Source organism: Urocitellus parryii, chromosome 8, assembly GCF_045843805.1.
Source record: "Urocitellus parryii isolate mUroPar1 chromosome 8, mUroPar1.hap1, whole genome shotgun sequence".
Classification (NCBI taxonomy): Eukaryota; Metazoa; Chordata; class Mammalia; order Rodentia; family Sciuridae; genus Urocitellus; species Urocitellus parryii.
Window position 1 is genome coordinate 104,546,286 of NC_135538.1, and position 9,709 is coordinate 104,555,994.

Below are 9,709 nucleotides of genomic sequence, written 5' to 3' on the forward strand. Positions count from 1 at the left end.
CTTACTTTTCAAACTGGATAATTCCTTAGAAAGGATACCAATCTTTATTTAAAAAGTTAATCAAGTTTAACTCTAGGTTTTCTAAGGACCAAAACAAACTGAAACTTCAGCATATACCCTGGTGACACCTCTTTGTCAGCCCACTCTATACTACCTCACCCAGAGGTCTGAGTTAATCTGGGGAGGAAGCGAATTGATCCTTGAGCCCTGAGAGAGAAAGCTGGAAAAGAAAACACTATTCAGCACCTCTAGCGGGCCACTGGAGCACCCACCTGCCCTCCTTGGAATTACACACTAAGGGCTGCATTCCTTCAGCTTCATGGGGTGTGACCCAGGGTGTCCAGGGTCAGGACAGGAGAGCTCCACGAGTGACAATTTGCAGTAAACTGATCTAGGGTGGGAGTGTTCCGCGTTCCTCCAGAGCATTTTTCTCACATTTCCCTTTTGTGATTTCAGATACTCACCTACGGCGGCGGGTGGGGTTGGGGGCGGGTCATTAAGTGCTTTTCTCTCCTTCCTCTCCCCAGCCCTGATGTTGACGACTCTAAGGGGGAGGAAGTGTTAGCAGAAATTTTTTTTATTTTTTAATTTTCCTTCTCAAAGGGGGTGTGTCCCTGGCTTGTTTGCTGCTAAGGCAGTAACCTGCCCAGGAGTTGCTGGTGACTCAGTGGCAGTGTGCCGGGGCCAGCCAGCTGCTGTGCTTCAGTGCAGTGCTCCCGGGTGTCTTTCCAGACTGCTTGGGAAGGACTGAGCCTCCAGCACTCTGGACTACGGGCTTTCGGTGCTACAGGGTGAGAAGGAGTCGCCAGGTAAGTCCCACAGCTGCTGTGTCATTCCTTAGAATGAGGATTGTTGTCACCGTGCTGCCCGTTCATGGGAGAGATTTTTCTTCCCATGGGGAAAATTCTGATTTCTATATTTCATTTCCTAAGGAACTTTAAATAAATAAAAAGATTTGAAAAGGGCAACTAGCAGAAATAAGGGTCTATTCAGCTTCTTGCTGTGTGACTTGAAGCCATCTGCTGGATGTCAAAGCCCAGGCCCCTCGCTAGAACACCCAGCACCTCGTAGAGTTCTTGGGGGCCCAGGAGGGACAACAACATCAAAAAAGATGACTTCACCAGGGATACCTGTTAAAAACATGAGCCACATAGCTAGTGATGATTAATAATATGTTACCCAGAGCAACCTCCTAAAATAAATTTGTGCTTGGGAAGATTAAGTTTATTTTCTCATGAATTAATTTAAACTTTACCTGAATCAGTATAAGCATAAGCCTGGGAGGTACTTCCCAATTTAAATCCCTCCCTAGCCTCCAGAAAATCCCCAAATTGACCCTCATCAACAGCCCTTGTTCCTTCCCCCCAAAAATATAAAATGACATACTATATTTTCTAACTCTCAAGCCTCAAAAATTTATGCTTTTTCTTTCCCCTTTTTCTTTTTCATAACAAATCTCTTTATGTAAACCTGATATCTTCTGTAATCTATTCATGCAGGAGTCTAAATGATTGGCAGATACTGAAGGAAGTATACAAGGAAGGTCTAGGTGGATGAAGTGTGAGGAAGTGATGGCCTTGGTTGCTTCTTGGTGATTTCCTTAAACAAAACTTTATAATGAGCCAGGCTGGAGACAACAGAGAAGAAAATAATAAAGATAAAAGTATATTATGTAATCTATCAGAATATTAGCACAAGGCTTTTGGTTGTTATTTTTTCCATTATAGATCCCCCCCATAACCAAAGTTAAAAACAATCTTACAAAGATGGCCAAATAGTACCACTTACTAGTACTATTGACAAGTAGTATAACCTTAAGGAGGACTGGGGATATAGCTCAGTTGGTGGAGTGCTTGCCTTGCATGTAAAAGACCCTGGGTTTAATCCCCAGAACCACAAACAAAACAAAACAAAACAAAACAAAACAAAACAAAACAAAAACTTGAGGAAATTATTTAACTTTTCTTGCTCTGGTTACTTAAGTTATAAAATAGTAGCCGCACGTAATAAGATTGAAAATGGGAATATGTGTGCACGTTGAGACTTGGAATAAGCTTGACTTGCCAACTCTATTCTTTCATGTGCAACCACAAGTTGATATGAATTATTACTGAAAATCACACATCCTTGTTCCTCCAGAAAGGCTGTAAATTTCTTAAAACATAGGGAAAGCATCTCCATTATAGGATCTTTCTTTTGCTGAATTGAGGACAAGGGGAGAACATCCCTTTTGTATCAATATGCCCTGCACTGTCTTTCATTTCACAGTGAAGGATAGCAAATATCCTCCTAGAAAAAGATAAATGAGTGCATTCATTCAAACTATAGTATAAGTGAATTATTTTAGTGCTCTGGATGGGAGCAAGCAGACTCGTCAAGAAGCAAAAGAATACTGAGTATGTCAGGGCACAGTAGTGGCAAGCACATGTGTTACAAGAGTGAATGACTCCGAAAGTGTAGGGGTGGCATTCCTACAACAAATGTCACTGATTTCACAGTTTTGCCAAGGCCACCCCTTAGGAAACTATGTGGTGTGTAACCCACCTAATTTAAATGTGTATGTATGCAACATTCAAAATATTTCCTTTAGCCTCCTTTTTAGCATTCTTTGGCAGGGAATACCTATATCTACAGAGAAGGAGAAATACTATTCCCAAATATATCTTAAGATTTTGCCTGGATGGCATTTGTCTTACAGGAGATGGGCTCACCTTATAGTCAAGATCTCCACAGTCCTTTACTGGGTTCATACACAGTCTTGGTAGTTGTGAAAATAATTTGAAAACTTGAAGAGATGGTGCAAACTGTCTGTAGCCATATGGCCTGAACATATTCTCTCCCAGCACAGATGGTGGTAGACTTGCTAAGCTTCACACTGTACCATACATACTAGTGAGATGGGAAGACCCTCTTACCCCCCATACACTCAACTCACCACAGGTAATATTGTGGAGGCACCTGTTAAATGGCTAATGGAAACCTGGGCTCTGCCATGTTGAGAATGAAAATTCATAGGAATTAATAATAAAAGTAGAAATTATAAGTAGCCCTGAAATTTCATGAAGTTATAGATATAATAAATTCCCCACAATCCATTAAATAAAGAAAATGCAAAGAGGTGAACAGCAGTGAGATTACATATATTATTTATTTATTTTGAGAAAGTGGAAATAAGTCTTTTTTTTTTCACACAAAACCTAAAATAACTCCAGAAGGACTAAAGATTCAAATTTATATCAGAGAAAACATTTGGCATTTGTTTTTTTGGGATTGGCTAACTGCACTTAGCATTATCTTCTCCAACTTCATCCATTTACCTGCAAATGCCATGATTTTATTCTCTTTTATTGCTGAGTAATATTCCATTGTGTAAATATGCCACATTTTTTTATCCATTCCTCTACTGAAGGGCATCTAGGTTGGCCAAATGTTTTCTCTGATATAAGGAGGCTGATTCATAATGGGGTAGGGAGGGGGAGCATGGGAGGAATAGATGAATTCTAGATAGGGCAGAGGGGTGGGAGGGGAAGGGAGAGGGCAGGGTGATGGTGGAATGTGATGAATATCATTATCCAAAGTACATGTATGAAGGCACGAATTGGTGTATACAACCAGAGATATGAAAAATTACGTTCTATATGTGTAATATGAATTGTAATGCATTCTGCTGTCACATATAAAAATTAATTAAAAAAATCTAAGAAGCCTAAGACTTTTTAAAAAATATATTCATATCATTAAAACAGATGAAATAAAAAGATTCAAATTTGTAAAAATTATAGCAGTAAAAACTAAAGAAATATTATAAAAAAGCATAGGAGAATCTTTTTTACAGTCTTTTTATAGGAAAAAAATTCTTATCATGACCCCAAGTTTAAAAATCCATAGTGGAAAAGATCGACAACTCTGATTTCATAAATATTTTAAAAATTTTGTGCAGAAGAACAAAACATAAAAGGTTAAAAGATGAAAGACAAACCATGAGCAAATATTTTAATACAAATGCCCAAGATCTAACACCCATGTTATATAAAGAGCTCCAAAGAAGTGATTCTTAAGAAAAAGATGTATATTCCAGGAGAAAAACTTAGAACAATGCCTTAAATAGTGAAGCCAGAAAAGAAAAATGGCTAATTAACATCTGAAAAATCTTTAATCTGACTAATTATCAAAGACATGGAAATCAAAACAACAGGATATTTGGCTTATTAATTTGTCAACATTAAAAAGATGTTGGAAACAGTGTAATGAACAGGCATTTCCACACCATATCAGGGAAGGAGAAATGGGTATCAGTTAGGTGGGCAATTTGTCATGTCTGTCAAAATTCAAAATATATAAATTGTTCAAAACAGCACTTTTAGTTTAACATAGAAACATCTTGGTTTGCCTGGAATTAGGATGCAGGAGGAGAAGTTTATGGAAGGAAAGCCCGAGGGCAGACTGTGGGAGTTCAATCTGCCTGAGGGCAGATTGTGTTTGGTCTTCATTCTGTACACAGCATGGGGTCTCCAAGGCTTCTGAGTATGGGTGCAGGCAATATTTTCAGGACAGGTGGAATGACGGGTAACTGGTTCTGCTTATAGAAGAATCATTTGGGAAATATTGAAAAGTTTACTTTTATTTTCTAGTAAATTGTGATGAAAATAAAAACAATTAAAAATTGTTGATGAAAATAATATTAAGATGTATAGGAAAACTTTAATAAGAGTTACTGGTTTGGAGTAGATTTGAAAGGATTAAGATCTGTCATATAGCCTTGAATGAGAAGTCTTGATTCTTTACTCTTATTTAAAGTAGGTCACAGAAGAAGAGATGGGAGCACCTTTAAGTGGACCATTCACACGTGAAGCCCACAGAAAACCTGTTCTGTAGGTTCTTTCCAGCAGGCTCTGTGGTTTGTGTTTCAGCCTGAGACATCTGAGTCTCCTCCAACCTTCACGGTACTCACATTTATTTTTCTGCACAAAGAGAGCTTATGTGTATGGGACTCAGATGGGGATCAAATGAACAATCATGACTGTAATTATATCATACCCCAAGCAACAAAAACTGACTGGCTCATACTCCAAAGGAGGTACTAGGTTCTTCTGGGAGAGAAATCGAGGAAGATAATTTAAAAATTCTTTTTATTTAGAATTCAGGTCCATCCTTTTAATTTTCTGTAAATATAAAATGGAAATGATTCTTTTCTATTGTTTTTATTTGCAGATGGACACATATCTTTGTTTATTAATTTATTTTTATATGGTGCTGAGTATTGAACTCAGTGCCTCACAAGTGCAAGGCAAATGCTCTATCACTAGGCTACAGCCCTAGCCTGGAAATAATTTTTATTTAATTTATAAGATTGCCTAAATCATCAAATCAACACATAGAAAAGCATTTAGTAAATTAGAAAGAATTATTTTTATTTTACTTCTCTGGAGTGCTGCTGCTCAGGTACATTTTTAAAAAGCAACCTACCTAAGAGGAAGCTCTATTTTGTCCTGGATTTACCTACCCTAATTAAGCATAGTTATGCAGGGGAGATGAAAATTGTCTGATCTGGGAATTCCAGGAAGGCTGGGTGCCTCCTACCAAGTTGAAGGCTTGGCTGGAGGAGACAGCTGGTCACCTTCTCTGGTATGCTGTTAGTCATCCTGTAAAGGCTTGGTGAACCACTACTGACTGGAGGAAATCTCCAGTTACAAGGGGTTGGCAGAGGGCCAGCCTGTGAGGCTTATAGTCAGGAATTTTACGACGCAATTCAGCTGAACTTGTCTTCCATGGGAAAAGAACTCTAGCTGGACACCAGCAGACACAGGGCCATGAGCTTAGAAGAACAAATTATTCTGAATAATGCTCTTTGAAGATATAGAGTGTAGGATAAATAGATTGGAAAAAAGAATCCTTGTTAGGACACACAGGGAGCTGTGCTTGGCGAAAAGCACCAGCAAAGGGAGCAGTGCTGTCCAGTTGAAGTCCTAAGGAGTGGCCAAGGACATGCAAACTTGTAAAAAACCTATCCCCATTGTGGGCTTGAAAAGGATGAGTCAGGGAGTAGGGTCACCACCTGGACTCTGACAGGACATTCAAAAACCAAACAGGAGGGTTTAAATAGGGATCCTACCAGCAACACTCAGCCATCCACCAGTGGTTGGCAAAAGTAGGGTCTAATCATGGCTTTTTGAATTTCTCTTAATGTGTGCAGTGACAGTACCTGACAGCCCTGTGTGGCTCCGTTGTTAATAGCCAGAGCATGTCACAATGTCCAGGAAAGGGGAAGCTCTCCATAGGCAGAGGCCAAACAAATGGAGGCTTAACAGATCGCTGATGTGTCCCTGGGGAAGAGGTGACCAAGCGACGTAATTCTTTTAGTCTCTTCCAGACAAATAATTCTAGAATTCTTAAGAGTTATACCTCTGTTCTCAACCCAAGAGCTTAGTTCTTAGTAGATTCTCAGACCATAAGCAGTTTGAGGAGAAAATAAAAAATAAATTAAAAAAAATTTTTTTGGTCTTTTCAAGCTTAGATCTGGTGACTGGCAGACATTAACAGAAGAACAATTAAATAATCTTTAAATGGGAAGCAGGAAATAGGCATGTTATAATAGAGTCTGAATATGAATGAGTCTGGGTTTGCCTTGTTTTACCCTCTACTAAATAGAGGAGGAAACTGATTCCAGAGATTCCATCAAGTTTCACAAGTCCTCACAGAAAAGGGAAAAACCTGAGGTTAGGATCTAATTCATCCGATCTCTTCCCACCATGCTTATACTCATAAACATGCTAAAAACATGCTAACATACAAAGTAGCATGTTTAAAGTTCTACTAGATACACACGTATATAGACATCCACTGGAATTTTAAGTAATTAGATTATTATCCTTCCAGAGGAAATTAGGCTCATAAAATTCCCCAAATCTCCAAACATTTTTTCAGATATGGAATTGGTTATATTTCCTGTCTTCCCACCTATTTTCTCAACTATCTTCTGTATTAATCTGCCTACTTACAAAAACACAAGGAAAGTTGTCTCAAAGGCAAGTGGCCTGAGTATTCCTACACAGACAGATCCCAGTGGAAATCTCACCAAAAACTTAAAATGTGAGAGGTAGAAACAACCAAGGCTTGATAGGTTCTCTTTCTAATTCTATTTGAGCCATGATTTCTTTTACTTCCTACGTGGTGACCTGCTCTTTCTGTTAAAGTGTATGTGTTTGCGAATGTGTATGTGCACATGTGCAGGTATGAAAAGAAGACAGAAGAGGCAATTCTACTGGGAACTCTTCTATTTATAGAGAATGAAACATAATCCCACAAATACTGAAGCCAGAAAAGCAACCCCAGAGTTCCACTGTACCTAAGATTAGATTCTCGCTAAAAATGCTGACAAGTGTGCATGTGAACAGCAAAAGGAGACAGCTGTTGACATAAATAAATGATATTTGGAGTCCATAAATACATAACTGAAAGAATAGGGGGACAATGGGCTGCCATCTCCTGAAGCATATAATAGCAAATTCTGATGATTGTTCACTGGAGACTGAAGGACACGGCTTATCAGAAATGAACCCGCTTGCATGAATTCAAGGAAGTGTCAGGGTGGGGTGCCACCCAGCCAGGCCTTCTCATGGGAGCCAGTGCTAATACAGCCATAGGTCAGGCCCAGCTAGCCTCCAGCTGCCACAGGTGAGGTGTGATGCAAATAAGCCATGCTCTGGTGACGACAGCTCCTCATCTGTGGAAAGACACAAGGATTCTGAATTTTTTTTTTTTTTTTTTTTTTTTTTTAATGATCAGGATCTTTCTAGCCTGGAAGGCAAGTCATAAAAGTACCATGGGGCTTATATCTAGGAAAGGAAAAGTTTTGTGGGATCTGTGATGACTCTGTACACACACACAATGTGTTTCCTACATCCTCCCTGCTAAGGGCCTTCCTTTGAATTAGGTCATTCAATTACTGTGAAAATGTCTTTCTATTGCCTGGAGGCTGGGATCTCTCCATTTACCCAGTGGTGGCCATCAAGCCTGGAGCACCATTTTTGATATTTTAATTTAACTCAGAATTAAAATCTAATTCTAACACATTCCAACAAATAACTATAAAAATTGGCAATAAGATGGAAATAATAGTAACGCCAATATTTAGATACGGAGCCTCCCCCAAAGACTCAGGTGTTGAAGACTTGGTCCCCAATGCAGCCATGTTCAGAGGTGGGGCTTGTAGGAAAAGATTAGATCATGAAGACTCTGACTTCATCAGTGGATTAATCCATTAATGGAGTAATAACTTGATAGGAAAATCTAGGGAGCAGGGTGCCTAGTTAGAGGAAATAGGTCATTACTGTCTCTATCCTCCGCCCTCCCCCCACCCAACACACACACACAAGACATCTGGCTGTCACAAAGTGACATCCTTCTGCCAGATGTTTTGCCTTGCCTCAGATGGTCGTCAACTGAAATCATGAGCCCAAATCACTCTTTCCTCTTAAGTTGTTTTTCCCAGGTATTTTTTTTCCCCAGTGATGGAAAACTGATTAACAATGTCCAATAACACTTGAGGATTAGTACCTCCTAGATACTGCTTTGGATATTTTATATGCAGTAACTAGTGTGATTCTTCAAAGGACCTATGAATTAGATACTTTTCCCCCATCTTATAGATAAATAAACTAAGGTATAAAGTACCTAAGAAAAAGTCAAAGGGCATCTAGATGATAAATATCAAAATCAGAACCTGAACCCTAGGCAGTTCAGCTACAGAGTCTGCTCTGATCTTCTTTGATCTTGTGCCTTGAGATATCTTTTTCCAACTTTTGATTTTCATTAATAGAATGCTCACTTAAATTTGAATTTTAGATAAATAACAATTTGTAATAATTGATAATATTCCATGCTTATATTAAAATTATTCGTTATCTATTTGAAATTTGAATTTGTCTTTATGTCTTGTTTTTATCTGCTAAATCTTCCAACTCTATCCAAAGGGAATTGTAAGCACCAAAGAACCAAAGAAAAAAATTTTTTTCATTGGTTCAAGCTTTGGTACCAAATTCCGAAGTAGAACTTCTATCACAGGACTAGCCTAGGGTCATAAATATTTGTCTTATCTTGGAAACAGTATAAAATAGCAGCTCTCACATCTGCCTGGATGTGAGCATTGCTTGTATAGTTTAATAATATACATGGTTGGGCCTAACCTGTTTAAGATTTAGGAGGTTTAGTACTAGATAGGGAGATCTGTATTTCCTAATGAGCTCCTAAAGGTTTTCTCCTTTCCCTCCCTCTCCTTCTCTTTCTTCTCTTCTTTTTCTTTCTCTACCCTTCTTCTTTCTTTATAGTTTCTCTATTCATGATCAGCTTAAAGACTAGTCCAAGCCCTGACTGTCAGTTATAGTTAACATTGCTTGCGAATCCAAGGAGGCAGCCCAGGATACACCTGCAGAGTGAGAGGAAGAGGAAATAAGGAGACTGGGTAAGAGAGACTTCCTCATCATGTCCAGAGCTGTGGCCAGGATTTTTTGAGCTGTTTTTCAGCCTCAAGCCTGAATTACACATGGAAGAAAGATATTTTCAGAGAGATAGAGGGAGAGGGAGAGGGTGAGATCCATATGACTGCCAGGACTTTCATCTGGAAGCAGGCCATGGCATAAAAGAAAACAGATGACACCCACATGCACCAAAACTTGTTATGGTGTCCCTCCAAAAGACCATGCGTGAGACA